The sequence below is a fragment of the Anomaloglossus baeobatrachus genome, chromosome 1 (genome assembly GCF_048569485.1).
Source record: "Anomaloglossus baeobatrachus isolate aAnoBae1 chromosome 1, aAnoBae1.hap1, whole genome shotgun sequence".
NCBI classification, from domain to species: Eukaryota; Metazoa; Chordata; class Amphibia; order Anura; family Aromobatidae; genus Anomaloglossus; species Anomaloglossus baeobatrachus.
The window spans coordinates 507,508,110-507,521,812 of NC_134353.1; the positions used below are offsets into that span (position 1 = coordinate 507,508,110).

The 13,703-nt window shown below is 49.9% G+C and overlaps 1 protein-coding gene and 1 long non-coding RNA gene across 2 annotated transcripts in view; both read left to right on the forward strand.

The window, feature by feature from the left end:
• The window catches only part of SHOC1 (shortage in chiasmata 1), a 525,180-nt gene that overhangs the window by 50,415 nt on the left and 461,062 nt on the right, over positions 1-13,703 (forward strand). The window lies entirely within an intron of this gene.
• On the forward strand, positions 8,903-9,460 carry LOC142295692 (uncharacterized). The gene is made up of 2 exons (XR_012751521.1): positions 8,903-9,122; positions 9,191-9,460. It is a non-coding gene; the product is annotated as an uncharacterized LOC142295692 (long non-coding RNA).

Consider the following 13,703-nt stretch of genomic DNA (forward strand, 5'->3'; position numbering starts at 1 on the left):
CAGCTGTGTCCCAGAATCCTACACTCCCATAATCTGGTAGTGTCGCGGGCGGGGAGGACGCCGTCGCTGCTGCGCTCTCGCTAACGCTCGGGTCCGGCTCTGCGGCTGCTGCTCGGTGGCTCGAGCGGTGGGCCGGATCCGCGGACTTGAGCGGCGCTCCTCGCCCGTGAGTGAAAGGGGTGGTTGGTTTGGGGAATTTAGTCCATGACGCCACCCACGGGTCGTGGTGAAGATGGGCACCACCGATGCTGGTGATGGGGATCCCGGGAGCGATGGTAGGGAGCAGCTGGGATGTTGTTTTCCCCCTCCCTGGGTAGGGGTTGGTGGTCCCGGGGCCCGATGATGTGACGGGGAGGCAGGGTCGGTGAGGTGCAGGGTTGCAGGGACAGTGCGTCGCGGTGCCGGATGGCACAGGTGTACTCACTCAGCAAGAAAGGTACAAAGTCCTCGGTAAACCAAACGGCTGGATGGACGGGTCCTGCAGCCGGCTGCTGTGTCTCTCCTGCTGTGTCTCTCTCCTTGTGAAACCCAAGTGCTCACTCCTCTCACTTCAAACTCCAAACTCTATCTGACACTTTTCCCGCCTCCAGGCCTGTGAACTCCTCGGTGGGTGGGGCCAACCACTTGGCTCCGCCCCACCTGGTGTGGACATCAGACACTGGAGGGAGGCAACAAGGGTTTTTGTTTGGCTGGTGTCCCTGTCTAATGGGGGTGGGGGTGTTTGTGTGTTATCTGTGACAACCTGGCTAGGCCAGGGCGCCACATTCCCCCTTGGTGAAATGCAGGCCGTCCACGGGCTGCCCATCCATCACCGGTTTTATTTATTTTTATTTTTTTTTCAAAAACTGTAAAAGTATAAATAACATGTAAACATTTTCAAACATAAGTATTTTTGTTAGGACACTTAAACGTTGCACATATATAACAAGAACATTTTTAATAATAACAGACGGACGGATGTCTTCCGCTCTCCCACCCAAGCAACCTAGCCCTGATGCTGCCCCTAAGAAGTGGGCAGCACCCCTTGACCCCAGTCCAGGTTCAGGCTGCCCGAGCGGGAACGGGTACGGTTACTCGCACCCGGCTGTCACTTCAGGGGACCCCACATCCTTGGGGGACCCCTGACCCCCGGAGGATGGCTACCGGTCCTGGTGGTGGCCGGGCCCCAGCCTGCTCTGCTGCGGGCCCTTCCTCCTCTCCACAATTCAGCACTCTTACAGGCACTCTCCCCTTTTTAATGTCAACCACCCCTCTGGCCGCCATCACCATGGGCCAGTGTTCAGAAGGCGTGGGTTCCACCATCGCCGGGTAGTCGCGCCCCTGGGGGCCTACTGCTGCCCTGCACCAGATCATCATTTCACTCCGGGGTGGCACTACTAAGGGGGCCACATCCATCACCCTCACTCCACCAATCTCTCCACCAGTCGAGCTCACTTGTTGCCGATACAGCAGGGCCCGGATCTCACGCTGCACAGCCCTCTGTCGGCCTCCTCCTGCGGTGGCGGCCAACTGCTGCAACAGATTCAGCACCTCACTCATACAATGCTCCATTACGTTGGTCCCTAAAATTACTTTCGGGGTGTGATCACTGGGTTCATTCATTACCACAATCATCCCTTGATTCTTTAACTCCGCACGTCCCACAGTCAGGGTCACTTGCTTGTAGACCACCTGGGTTAGCGGGAGTCCATTGGCTGCAATCAGGGTCAGGCTATTATCAGAGAGGGCATGTTCGTCAGTACCCCAATACTGCTGGTACAGTGTATATGGTATAGTGGTTACCTGTGATCCTGTGTCCAGGAGGGCCATGAGCGGGACGCAGTCCACTGCCAGGGGGATGATGGGGCGAGTTCCGACGTACCGGTCTTGCCAATCAGGGGGGCCATTGGTGTCTACTCCTGAGGATTGGCTCTTGGCTCCAGGGGTTGCTCGTCTAACGGGCTCCGCCTAGAGTAGTGGCCAGGTTTGCTGCACCTGTAACAGATAGGAGGCCCATACCGTGAGTCATTGGTCCTTCTTCGCTGCATCCAGGGGACGTCCTCCGGGCTGTCGGCGAGCTGGATCCCTCCTGGGGGCTTGACTCTCGTCGGAAGCTGGAGTGCGGCGAGGATCTTGGCTAGGTCTCCATCCATGCGGCGGACCTGGGCTGCTAGTTCCTCCATCATCCCGATGGGTGCTGCAGGAGCCGGTAGAGCCGGAGGTGGAGGCGCCACCGTGATAGGAGTGGTCTCAGCCGGCCACGGGGCCACCTCAGGAGCATCGGGCACTGGGGCCTGCAGGGCCTTGATGGCCCGCTCTTTTAGTACTGCAAAGTGCAGATTGGGGTTTTCCAAGGCCCACAGCCACAGTTGCTTGCGGTCTTCCACGGACCCCAGCCCCTGCAGGAATTGCTCTACTAACATCTTATTACTGTCCACATCATTGATAGTGTCCACCCACTTCAGCGTACGGAGGGCCGTTTGCAGGCGCAGGGCATAGTCTCTCACATTGTCCGCAGGCCGTTGCCGGCACTGATAAAACTGCATCCACAGCTCCGCTTCGGGTCTCAAAAGCAATTTGTAGTTTTTCGAAAATGGTAGTCACCGAGGCCCGGTCCGCGTCGGCCAGGTCTAGCTGCCCTAGCACTACCGCTGCCCGCTGTCTATCAGCCAAGGGATATAAATCGAGGACCGGGCTGATCTTTTTCCGGAACACCTGCAAAGCATCAGGCTTCCCGTCGTACTGCGGTAGCCAGGTAGCAGCGGGCACATAGGGCAAGGAGAACGGCATCACCTGGGCGACCGCTGGGCCCGCGGCCTCCCCCGCTCCTGCGACCAGAGCAGGGGCTATCCCGTTTCTATCTACGGGCGTGGCGGGAGCTGCAACCGCCACTCCTCCAACAGCTCTGTCGGGCGCATACATCTTTTTCCCGTCCCCCCTTGGTACTCTTCAGCACTTCCGGTTGTTGGGGGCGGGGCTTCGCTTTTGCGCCTTCCCTGCTCGGAGAAAACGCTTGAGCTGGAGATTTTCGCGCCAAGATGGCGGCGCTTCAAAATTTTCGGCCGGACGCCGCCGGCGGAGATCACAAGGCGCACTTCTACTGGTAAGTAGAGGGGTTCAATCCTGTTCGTGACGCCAAGTTGTAGCGGGCGGGGAGGACGCCGTCGCTGCTGCGCTCTCACTAATGCTCGGGTCCGACGCTGCTGCGGCTGCTGCTGCTGCTCGGCGGCTCGAGCGGTGGGCCGGATCCGGGGACTCGAGCGACGCTCCTCGCCCGTGAGTGAAAGGGGTGGTTGGTTTGGGGAATTTAGTCCGTGATGCCACCCACGGGTCGTGGTGAAGATGGGCACCACCACTGCTGGTGACGGGGATCCCGGGAGCGATGGTAGGGAGCAGCTAGGATGTTATTTTCCCCCTCCGTGGGTAGGGGTTGGTGGTCCCGGGGCCCGATGATGTGACGAGGAGGCAGGGTCGGTGAGGTGCAGCGTTGCAGGGACAGTGCGTCGTGGTGCCGGATGGCACGGGTGTACTCACTCAGCAAGAAAGGTACAAAGTCCTCGGTAAACCAAACGGCTGGATGGACGGGTTCTGCAGCCGGCTGCTGTGTCTCTCCCCGGACAGGTGAAGGCGGCTGTCTTTCCCTGCACCTTGATGTTCTCCTTCTGATGGATTCCCAATGGTAGTCCGCTCCCCGGTGTATGGGTATGGGTTTGCCCGCAGGCGCTGGCCCTTGGGTCTCTAGCCTTAGGCAGTAGCTGTATACCCTCATGGTGTGGGCTGTTGCCTTCAATCGGGACTTTTGCTGTTGTGAAACCCCTGGGGTTCCAGTCACATTCGGATCTGACTATTGACGACGGCTCCCAGCCTGGTCCGGTCCGATGGCCCTGCCTGTGTGTGCTGGCTTCACTTTGCTCCCCGGTCGGTACCGGCGAGCCGTCGCCCGACCCCGGTCCTACGGTTCTGCGTTGCTCCACCACTCCTGCAGACGGCCACCATCGTCTGCCAACCTTGCTGTCAGTGCCTGGGCCACAAACCCAGACACCCAAGTGCTCACTCCTCTCACTTCAAACTCCAAACTCTATCTGACACTTTTCCCGCCTCCAGGCCTGTGAACTCCTTGGTGGGGGGGGCCAACTGCTTAGCTCCGTCCCACCTGGTGTGGACATCAGACACTGGAGGGAGGCAACAAGGGTTTTTGTTTGGCTGGTGTCCCTGTCTAATGGGGGTGGGGGTGTTTGTGTGTTATCTGTGACGACCTGGCTAGGCAAGGGCGCCACATTAGCAGGTTAAACTGAGTTCACTGAGAGCAGTGGAGGAGCCCCCGAGTCTGAACTCCAGTGACCTGACTGCTGGATTGCTCGACTGTCGGATTGCGAGACACGGAGGCACAGAAGTCCGACAATCCGGTAGCTGTGATGCCCGCTGCTCTCAGTTAACTCCATTGAAGACGTTGCCAGATTGCTGGACTGTCGGATTGTGGGACACGGCCATGCAGCAGTCTGGCAATCCAGCAGGTGGTTCAACCTGAGGGCAGTGGGGAGCTCCTAAGTGTGAACTCCGGTGACCTGACTGCGGCATTGCCAGACTCATGTGCCGCCATTTCCAGCAATACAGCAGTCCGACAATCCAGCAGCGGGTTCATTGGTGGTCACACTTGGGACTGTGGGAACCTGGCTGTGAACTAGGGTAACATGACTGACGTCACTGCCTCTCACAGCTGGATCCCCTGCTGCACTCAGTGTATCCCAGAAGCTGCAGTGAGGATTTGCATTTTCCATCACTACAGCTTCTGGATGTACCAGAGCCTGGATCGCTGTTGGACCTCGTGTGGATTACGTCGGATCAGCGGGAGTGTTTTTGGGGTTAATAAATTGTTGAAGGCGGGTGTCTGTTTTTTATTATTTAAAATAAAGGAATTTGGGGCCCTGTGTTTTTTTATTTTTGTCTCATAGACAACTCTCCATTACCAACCCAGGGCTTGATGGCAGCTGTGATTTTGGTCAAATCACACCTGACATCAACCCCATATATAACCCCAATTGCCACCGTACCAGGGCAATCAGGATGAGCTGGGTAAAGTGTCACAATTGGCCCATATAATAGATGCGCCAATTGTGAGGTGACTGTGTGCTACTATTTTTAAGCTGGGAAGGGCCCAATAATAAAGGAATATCCCACCCTGAGAATACCAGTCTCCAGCTGCCTGCTTTATTTGTGCTGGCTATCAAAAATGGGCAGGAGCCCATTTAATTTTTTTATTATTTATTTACTCGTAAATAATTTAAGAAAAAAAATGTCATGGGGGAGCCTCTAGTATTGATAACCAAGCAATATAAAGCACACAGCTGGAGGCTGCAACAAACCGCTGTCTACTTTGCCTGCAGTGGTTAACAAAAATAGGCAGGGACCCACACGTCAAAGTGGCGTAATACACTGAAAATATTGTTCCCAGAAGCGACCTGTGTTTCAGAGATGCATCCAGACATCTTCTCCATGTTGTTCCCATTCAATTTCAGAACTTTTTAATCTATTTCTGCATATTTATAGCCTTGCCAGACATCCCTGGAGGGTTTGCCATATTAGAGTTTCCCATTGACTTGCATTAGATGTGTTATTCATGACCAATACGTGAATAGCACAAAATGTTTGAGACGAATAATACGAACACGAATATTTTACTATTTGCCCATCACTACTAATAACCAATTACACCAAACATGTGATATACTGTCAGTAATTCAAACAGAAACAGCTGTGTAGGAAGCTTAAAACTTGGTAAGGAACAGCCAAGCAGTACTACAAACTTAATGTTGTGGAACAGGGCCGGACTGGCCATAGGGCAATTCTGGCAAATGCCAGAAGGGCCGGTCCCTGTAGTGGGCTGGTGCCTATAGTGGCCGCTCAATCTTCAATCACCGCCGCTCTCCTCCGCAGTGTGCGCTGTGCTGTGTTGGCCCTGCTGTGCGCCCGGCATACACACTGCTGAGGAGAGTGATGATGACCACAGCTCTCTCCTTCCTGATCAAATGTTATTGCGTCTCTCAGCCGTAAATACATTTGAATAGTGTAGCGCGGCGCTGGGGTCTGGACTCTGACGTGCAACAGCGTGATGAGATCAGCACCTTGCTGACGTCGTCACACTGTTGCGGGTGCCACAGATACACGTCGGGCAGTGGTCAGCGCTCCATGGAGGAATGGAAGATGAACTGTACTGGAGAAGGGGAGAAAAATCGTGAAAGAGACACAGCTTTCTGAGAGGTAGTGGGGTGAGTACTTTATTCAGAGTGGGCAGTGTGTGTGTGTGTGTGTGTGTGTGTGTGTGTGTGTGTGTGTGTGTGTGTGGGGAGGATATTTTACAAAAGGGCACTGTGGGGGGGAAATATTTTGCAGAGGCAGTGTGGGAGGGGTATATTAATGAGACTGGCAGCATAGGGGTATATTAATGAGAGTGGCAGCTTGGGGGGATATTAAGGAGAGCGGCGTGGGGGATATGTTAATGAGAGTAGCACTGTGTGGGTATATTAAGGAGAGTGGAAGTGTCGGGGTATATTAAGGAGAGGGGTGTGCCGCCCCCGTGCCAGCAGCCGGCGCTGCTCGGATCCGGGCCTTCAGGGGTGGTGCTTCGAGGGTCTCCGGACCCGGCGGTCTCGTGAACACGCCGAATAAATAGGGGGACGTAGATGTACAGGCTAGGCCATAGTAAGTTCGTGACGCCACCCACGGTGTGTGGTGAGGTGGGACACCACCGCTGCTGTTATGGGGCACCCGGGGGAGATGTTGTGCAGCAAGTTGTTAACCCCTCTGTGGCAGAGATGGTGGCCCCGGGACCCGGTGACTCGGTGCAGGGGATAGCGACTGCAGGGAGTGTTGGTGTACTCACTGTTAGTAAACCACACAAGTCTCTGGTAAACCAAGGTGGTGGTGGCCGGTGCCATGGCCGGTTGCATTCGGGTCCCCCACCCGGCTGGTGGTCTCTATCCTTTTCCTGCACTGCTTGTGTAAGGTGGACTTTCCTAGTGTAAAACTCAGGAGTCCGCTCCCGGCTGGATGTGGCCTAAGGAGCCGTGCCTGCAGACGCTGGCCCGTGAGATCTATGGGCCCTGGCGGCGACCTCTTATCCCTATCGGTGGGCTGTTGTCTTCTATGAGGGACTTTGGGTTAGACAGAACCTCTAGTCCTGACCTCAATAGGTTAATTAACCATTTCCGCTTGGTTCTGGTCCTGGCTTCAGGGTCCGAGTACCCCCCTTTGTGCTACAGTTTCCGGGTCGGTACCCTCGTGTCAGTACCGGCGGGCTACAGCCCTGTCCCGGTCCACCTCGGTTCTGCCGAGCCGTCTTCCCGTCTCCTGCTGACGGAGACCACCGTCTGCCTCCTAGCCAGTGGCCCCAGGGCTCCTACCCTGGTACCGTTCAACTTGAACTTTACTGCTGGAGCTACACTTAGCTCCAGCCCACACTCCTCTCCAAACTGAACTCTAAGCACTTTCTTTCTGTTTTCCCGCCCCGGACTATCTGGACCCCTAGGTGGGCGTATCCAACCGCCTGGTCACGCCCACTGGTGTGTGTATCCCTAAGGGGGGTGACTAGGGTTTCTGATTGGCTGTATGTTTCTTAGTGAGGGTACAGTGTAATGCGGGGGCCTATTTGTGACTACTTGGTTTTGCCAGGGCGTCACAGGGGCAGTGTGGGGGTATATTAAGGAGAGTAGCACTGTGGGGGTATATTAAGGAGAGCACCACTGTGGGGGTATATTAAGGAGAGCGGCAGCATGAGGGTATATTAATTAGAGTGGCAGCATGGGGGTATATTAAGGACATTGGCAGTGTGGGTATATTAAGGAGAGAAGCAGCGTGGGGGGTATATTAAGGAGAGTGGCAGCGTGGGGGATATATTAAGGAGAGTGGCAGCGTGGGGGGTATATTAAGGAGGTGCAGTGTGGAACCAAAAACTGCTGCCGCGAGGAGGTGCAACGTGCGATCCCAAAACTTCCGCTGCGAGGAGGTGCAACGTGGAACCAAAAACTGCTGCCGTGAGGAGGTGCAGCGTGGAACCAAAAACTGCTGCCGCGAAGAGGTGCAACGTGCGATCCCAAAACTGTTGCCGTGAGGAGGTGCAGCGTGCGATCCAAAAACTGCCGCCGCGAGGAGGTGCAGCATGCGATCCAAAAACTGCCGCCACGAGGAGTGTAGCGTGCCTCTTAGAGATCATTTCATCTTCAACTTGTTTACCTGTTCTCAATAATAATTTTGACCAGGGTGTCCAAACTTTTATATGCCACTGTATATTCTTATATATAGGGGCAGTATTATAGTAGTTATATTCTTGTGCATAGGGGCAGTAATATAGTAATTATATTCTTGTGCATAGGGGCAGTAATATAGTAGTTATATTCTTGTACATAGGAGCAGTATTATAGCAGTTATATGCTTGTACATAGGGGCTGTATTATAGTGGTTATATTCTTGTACATAGGGGCAGTATTATAGCAGTTATATTCTTGCAAATAGGGGCAGTAAATAATGGAGCTCGCTGAGTAAATAATGAAGCTTGCTGAGAAAATAATGGAGCCTCACTAAGTAAATAATTGAGCCTCGCTGAGTAAATAATGGAGCCTCACTAAGTAAATAATGGAGCTTGCTGAGTAAATAATGGAGCCTCACTAAGTAAATAATGGAGCTCCTGAGTAAATAATGGCGCCTCGCTGAGTAAATAATGGCGCCTCGCTGAGTAAATAATGGAGCCTCACTAAGTAAATAATGGAACCTCACTAAGTAAATAATAGAGCTTCGCTGAGTAAATAATAGAACTTCGCTGAGTAAATAATGGAGCCTCACTAAGTAAATAATGGGGCTCGCTGAGTAAATAATGGAGCCTCACTAAGTAAATAATGGAGCCTCGCTCGCTGACTAAATAAAGGGGCCACAGCCACTTGCTATGTCATCATATTATGAGGTCACAGTAGTCAGAGACTATAAAAAGCCATGCGGCTATCATTCATCTTCATACTCCTGGACCGGACCGCTGAAGATCAAAGCTCCACCTGTCACCATGCCATCTAGAACGCAGAATAAACGCAGTGGACTTCGGCGGCGACGCAGAGCCAGGAGGACCCCCATAAAGCACCACCCCGGCCGTAGGACAGGTAAATATCTATGCAAACGCTTGCCTGTGGACAGAATGTGTAGTAATGATGGCTGCTTCTTGTCTCAGTTCACAGACGCAGAAGGCACCATCACAGACGGTGAAGAGGTCTCTACACAGCGACGCCGCGTCTCAAGACTTCAGCAAACCCTGGATGAATCCAAAAGACTTCTGAAGACTCCACCAAAATCGTAGTGAATCCAAAATATCGCTTGAAGGCTTTACGAAACCCGTGATGAGTCCAAAATACTTACTGAAGGCTTCGCCAAACCCGTGCTGAGTCCAAAAGACACTGGATGCCGCTGGAGATATCTGTTAATAAACCTAAGGCGCAAAAACTCTTCTGTTCTGGTTGTTTTTTTTTAGTAAAACGCCTCAATCTTTTTGTGCTTTATCTAAGCTGGGGTCTTAAAGGGGGCCAGAGTTCTTCTTGTAGACATGTGGGATCTTAAAGGGGGGCCAGCGTTCTTCTTGCAGGCATGTGGGATCTTAAAGGGGGCCGGGGGTTCTTCTTGCAGGCATGTGGGATCTTAAAGGGGGTCTGGGTTCTTCTTGCAGGCATGTGGGATCTTAAAGGGAGGCTGGGGTTCTTCTTGCAGGCATGTGGGATCTTAAAGGGGGGCCGGGGTTTTTCTTGCAGGCATGTGTTCCTGCACAAAGACCACACTGATCAGCTGCAGGACACCACACATCAGAGGATATGGCCGGCATCAGGCTCCTATCGGTCCACGGTCTATAATCAGCTCATATCTGTAAATACAAAGTGACAAATATTAAAACCCCATTGTTAAAATTTTTATAAAAAAAAAAAAAATCTCCACAAAGTTGGATGGAAATATATGATTAGTGATGGGTGAGACCACAAACACCCGGAATCAGTGCATCCAACAGGGTTTGAAAAAAACAAACAAAAAAAAACAAAAAACAAAATAATTAAAGAAGTAAGAATTATAATAAAAATATCACATTCAAAATAAGTGAATTCAACCAGGTTTAAAAAAACAAACAAACAAAAAAAATAAAACAACCCAAGAAACAAAATACAATTAAAGAGAATAAACAGAAAATAAAACAAAAACCTCACATGCACAAATATCCAGGATAACTGAATGCAACCCAGGTTTAAAGAAAAGAAATCAAACCTAAAAAAGCAAAATACAAAGAAAATAAACAGAAAATTAAAAAATAATAAAATTAAAACATCACCTGGGATCAGTGAATGCAACTGGGTTTAAAAAAAAAACAAACAAAAAAAACCACAATCGAAGAAAATAAAAAAAAAAAAAATAAAAACCTCACTCACATGCACAAATATCCGGGATGAGTGGATCCAACTGGGTTTAAAAAAAAACCAACAACAAAAGAACAAATGGAAAATTAAAAATAAAAAAAAGAGACCTCACATGCACAAATAGCCAAGATCAGTGGATCCAACCGGGTTTAAAGAAATTAAAAAAAAAACCCTTATAAACAAAATACAATCACAGAAAATAAACAGAAAATTTAAAAAATAATAAAATCATCACCTGCAAAAATACCTGGGATCAGTGAATGCAACTGGGTTTAAAAAAAAAACAAACAAAAAAACCCCAGAAAATTAGTAAAATTAAAAAAAAAAATAAAAACCTCACAGTATATCCGGGATGATTGGATTCAACTGGGTTTAAAAAAAAAACCAACCCCCCCCTCTAAAAAAAAACAAACCACAATTAAAAATAAAAAAAGAGACCTCACATACACAAACATCCAAGATCAGTGAATGCAACCAGGTTTTAAAAAAAATACAATCAGAGAATAGAAAATTATAATAAAATAAATAAAAACATCACATGCAAAAATACCCGGGATCAGTGGATCCAACCAGGTTTAAAAAAAAAAAAAAACAAAAAGAACAAAACCCCAATAAACAAATAAAAAGCAATAGAAATAAATAAACCGAAAATTAAAAAAAAAATAAGCACAAAATATTTGAGACGAATAATCCGAACCCGAATATTTTACTATTTGCCCATCACTACTAATAACCAATTACACCAAACATGTGATATACTGTCAGTAATTCAAACAGAAACAGCTGTGTAGGAAGCTTAAAACTTGGTAAGGAACAGTCAAGCAGTACTACAAACTTAATGTAGTGGAACAGGGCCGGACTGGCCATAGGGCAATTCTGGCAAATGCCAGAAGGGTCGGTGCCTGTAGTGGGCTGGTGCCTGTAGTGGCCGCTCAATCTTCAGTCACCGCCGCTCTCCTCCGCAGTGTGCGCTGTGCTGTGTTGGCCCTGCTGTGCGATTCTGCGCATACACACTGCTGAGGAGAGTGATGGTGACCACAGCTCTCTCCTTCCTGATCAAATGTATTTGCGTCTCTCAGCCATAAATACATTTGAACAGTGTAGCGCGGCGCTCGGGTCTGGGCTCCGACGTGCATCAGTGTGATGAGTAGAGTTGAGCGCGGTTTGTGGTTCTCCAGTTTGCGGTTCGAGTGATTTTAGGGGGTGTTCTAGATCGAACTAGAACTCGAGCTTTTTGCTAAAAGTTCGTTAGAACCGTTCTCGAACGTAACTCGAGCTATCAGCAAAAAGCCAAGCTAATTACTAGCTGGCTTTTTGCTGTAATAGTGTAAGTCACTCTGTGACTCACACTATTATGAAATTTCAGCGTATAGTGTGCGGGGACTGCGCGTTCAGATAACTGCTGCTGGGATAATGGCGATCGCCATTTTTCTTTTCTTTTCTACCTTCCCTAAGCGCGCGTGTAGTGGGGCGGGCCAGCATGTCAGCCAATCCCAGACACACACACAGCTAAGTGGACTTTTTGCCAGAGAAGCAAGGGCATGTGTCATAGGCTGTCCATGTCACATGTCCTTGCACTAAAAAAATGGACATTGTGTTCCAGCATGGCATTATCTGCCTTCTGCGTCTGGGTGTCAGTCACCGCTGACGCAGCTCCTGCCGCCAATCCTGCTGTGTACGCTCTACACACAGCACTATACAGAATAGGGATAGAAGTTTCTTTCAGCCCTTTTAGGGGCTAATTACAGCTGGCTCAGAGCCATAGGTGACGGTCAGGTCCGTGGAAACCGTTTTTAACAGCTACAGATAACAGCGTCTGTGTAGCTCAGGGACTTCCTTGCTGCATTTCACCATTAGGAGGGATAGAAAGTGAGGCTTCCTTTCCTCTACACTGACCCACAACCCGGCCACTGTACCCTCCTTCCCTTTTTAGCAAAGCCATTTTAATTGCAGAGTGCTGCCAGTTAGTGGCATCCTAAAAGTGGATGTTGGACATCAGTAGTGTCCCACTGGTGCCAAGCTAATTCCAGCACCTCTGCATTGCACCCTCAAGCTCATTTTTACTAAGCCATTATAAAAGCAAACATTGAGAAAACTTAGTGGCATCCTAAAAGTGGCTGTTGGACATCATTAGTGTCCCACTGGTACCAAGCTATTTCCAGCACCTCTGCATTGCACCCTCAAGCTCATTTTTCCTAAGCCATTATAATAGCAAACACTAGCAAACTTAGTGGCATCGTAAAAGTGGCTGTTAGACATCATTAGTGTCCCACTGGTGCCAAGCTATTTCCAGCACCTCTGCATTGCACCCTCAAGCTCATTTTTACTAAGCCATTATAATAGCAAACACTGAGAAAACTTAGTGGCATCCTAAAAGTGGCTATTGGACATCATTAGTGTCCCACTGGTGCCAAGCTATTTCCAGCACCTCTGCATTGCACCCGCAAGCTCATTTTTACTAAGCCATTATAATAGTAAACACTGAGAAAACTTAGTGGCATCCTAAAATTGGCTGTTGGACATCATTAGTGTCCCACTAGTGCCAAGCTATTTCCAGCACCTCTGCATTGCACCCTCAAGCTCATTTTTACTAAGCAATTATAATAGCAAACACTGAGAAAACTTAGTGGCATCCTAAAAGTGGCTGTTGGACATCATTAGTGTCCTACTGGTGCCAAGCTATTTCCAGCACCTCTGCATTGCACCCTCAAGCTCATTTTTACTAAGCCATTATAATTGCAAACTGTGCTGCCAGTTTAAGGGCCATAGTTGCATTGTCAGGGATAGTCTGTGTTGTTTCTTCTGCTGCCAATAAAGCTAGACCACCTCTGCAATCTACACCACCTCTCAATTTTTACTACCACATTTTAAGTGGGCAATCTTTTTGCAATCAAAATGAGTGGCAAAATGACAGATGCTAGTGGGAAGGGGAAAAGGCGTTTTGGAAAAGTTTGTGTTCGTGGGGAAGGTGGCAAAGCTCCATTAACATCTGCTGAAGATAGGCCATCTTCCAGCAAAAGTAAGCTGTCTACTACTTTCCGTGGACAATCAGATGTACTCCCTTTCTTACGGACACGAACAACTGGAACAAAGGTAGATGATGCCCAAAAAAAGAACATGCTTGAATGGATCTCAAGTGGTCCAACAAGTGCCCTCTCCTCCACCTCAACTACCGCATCCAAAAAAAAACAGTCCTCTGAGTTGTCGTCCCAATCACACTTGCTTTCTCCCAGCTCTCAAGTCTCCATTCACCCTGCACAGTATGGTGGAACAGAGATGGTTGAGTCTGCA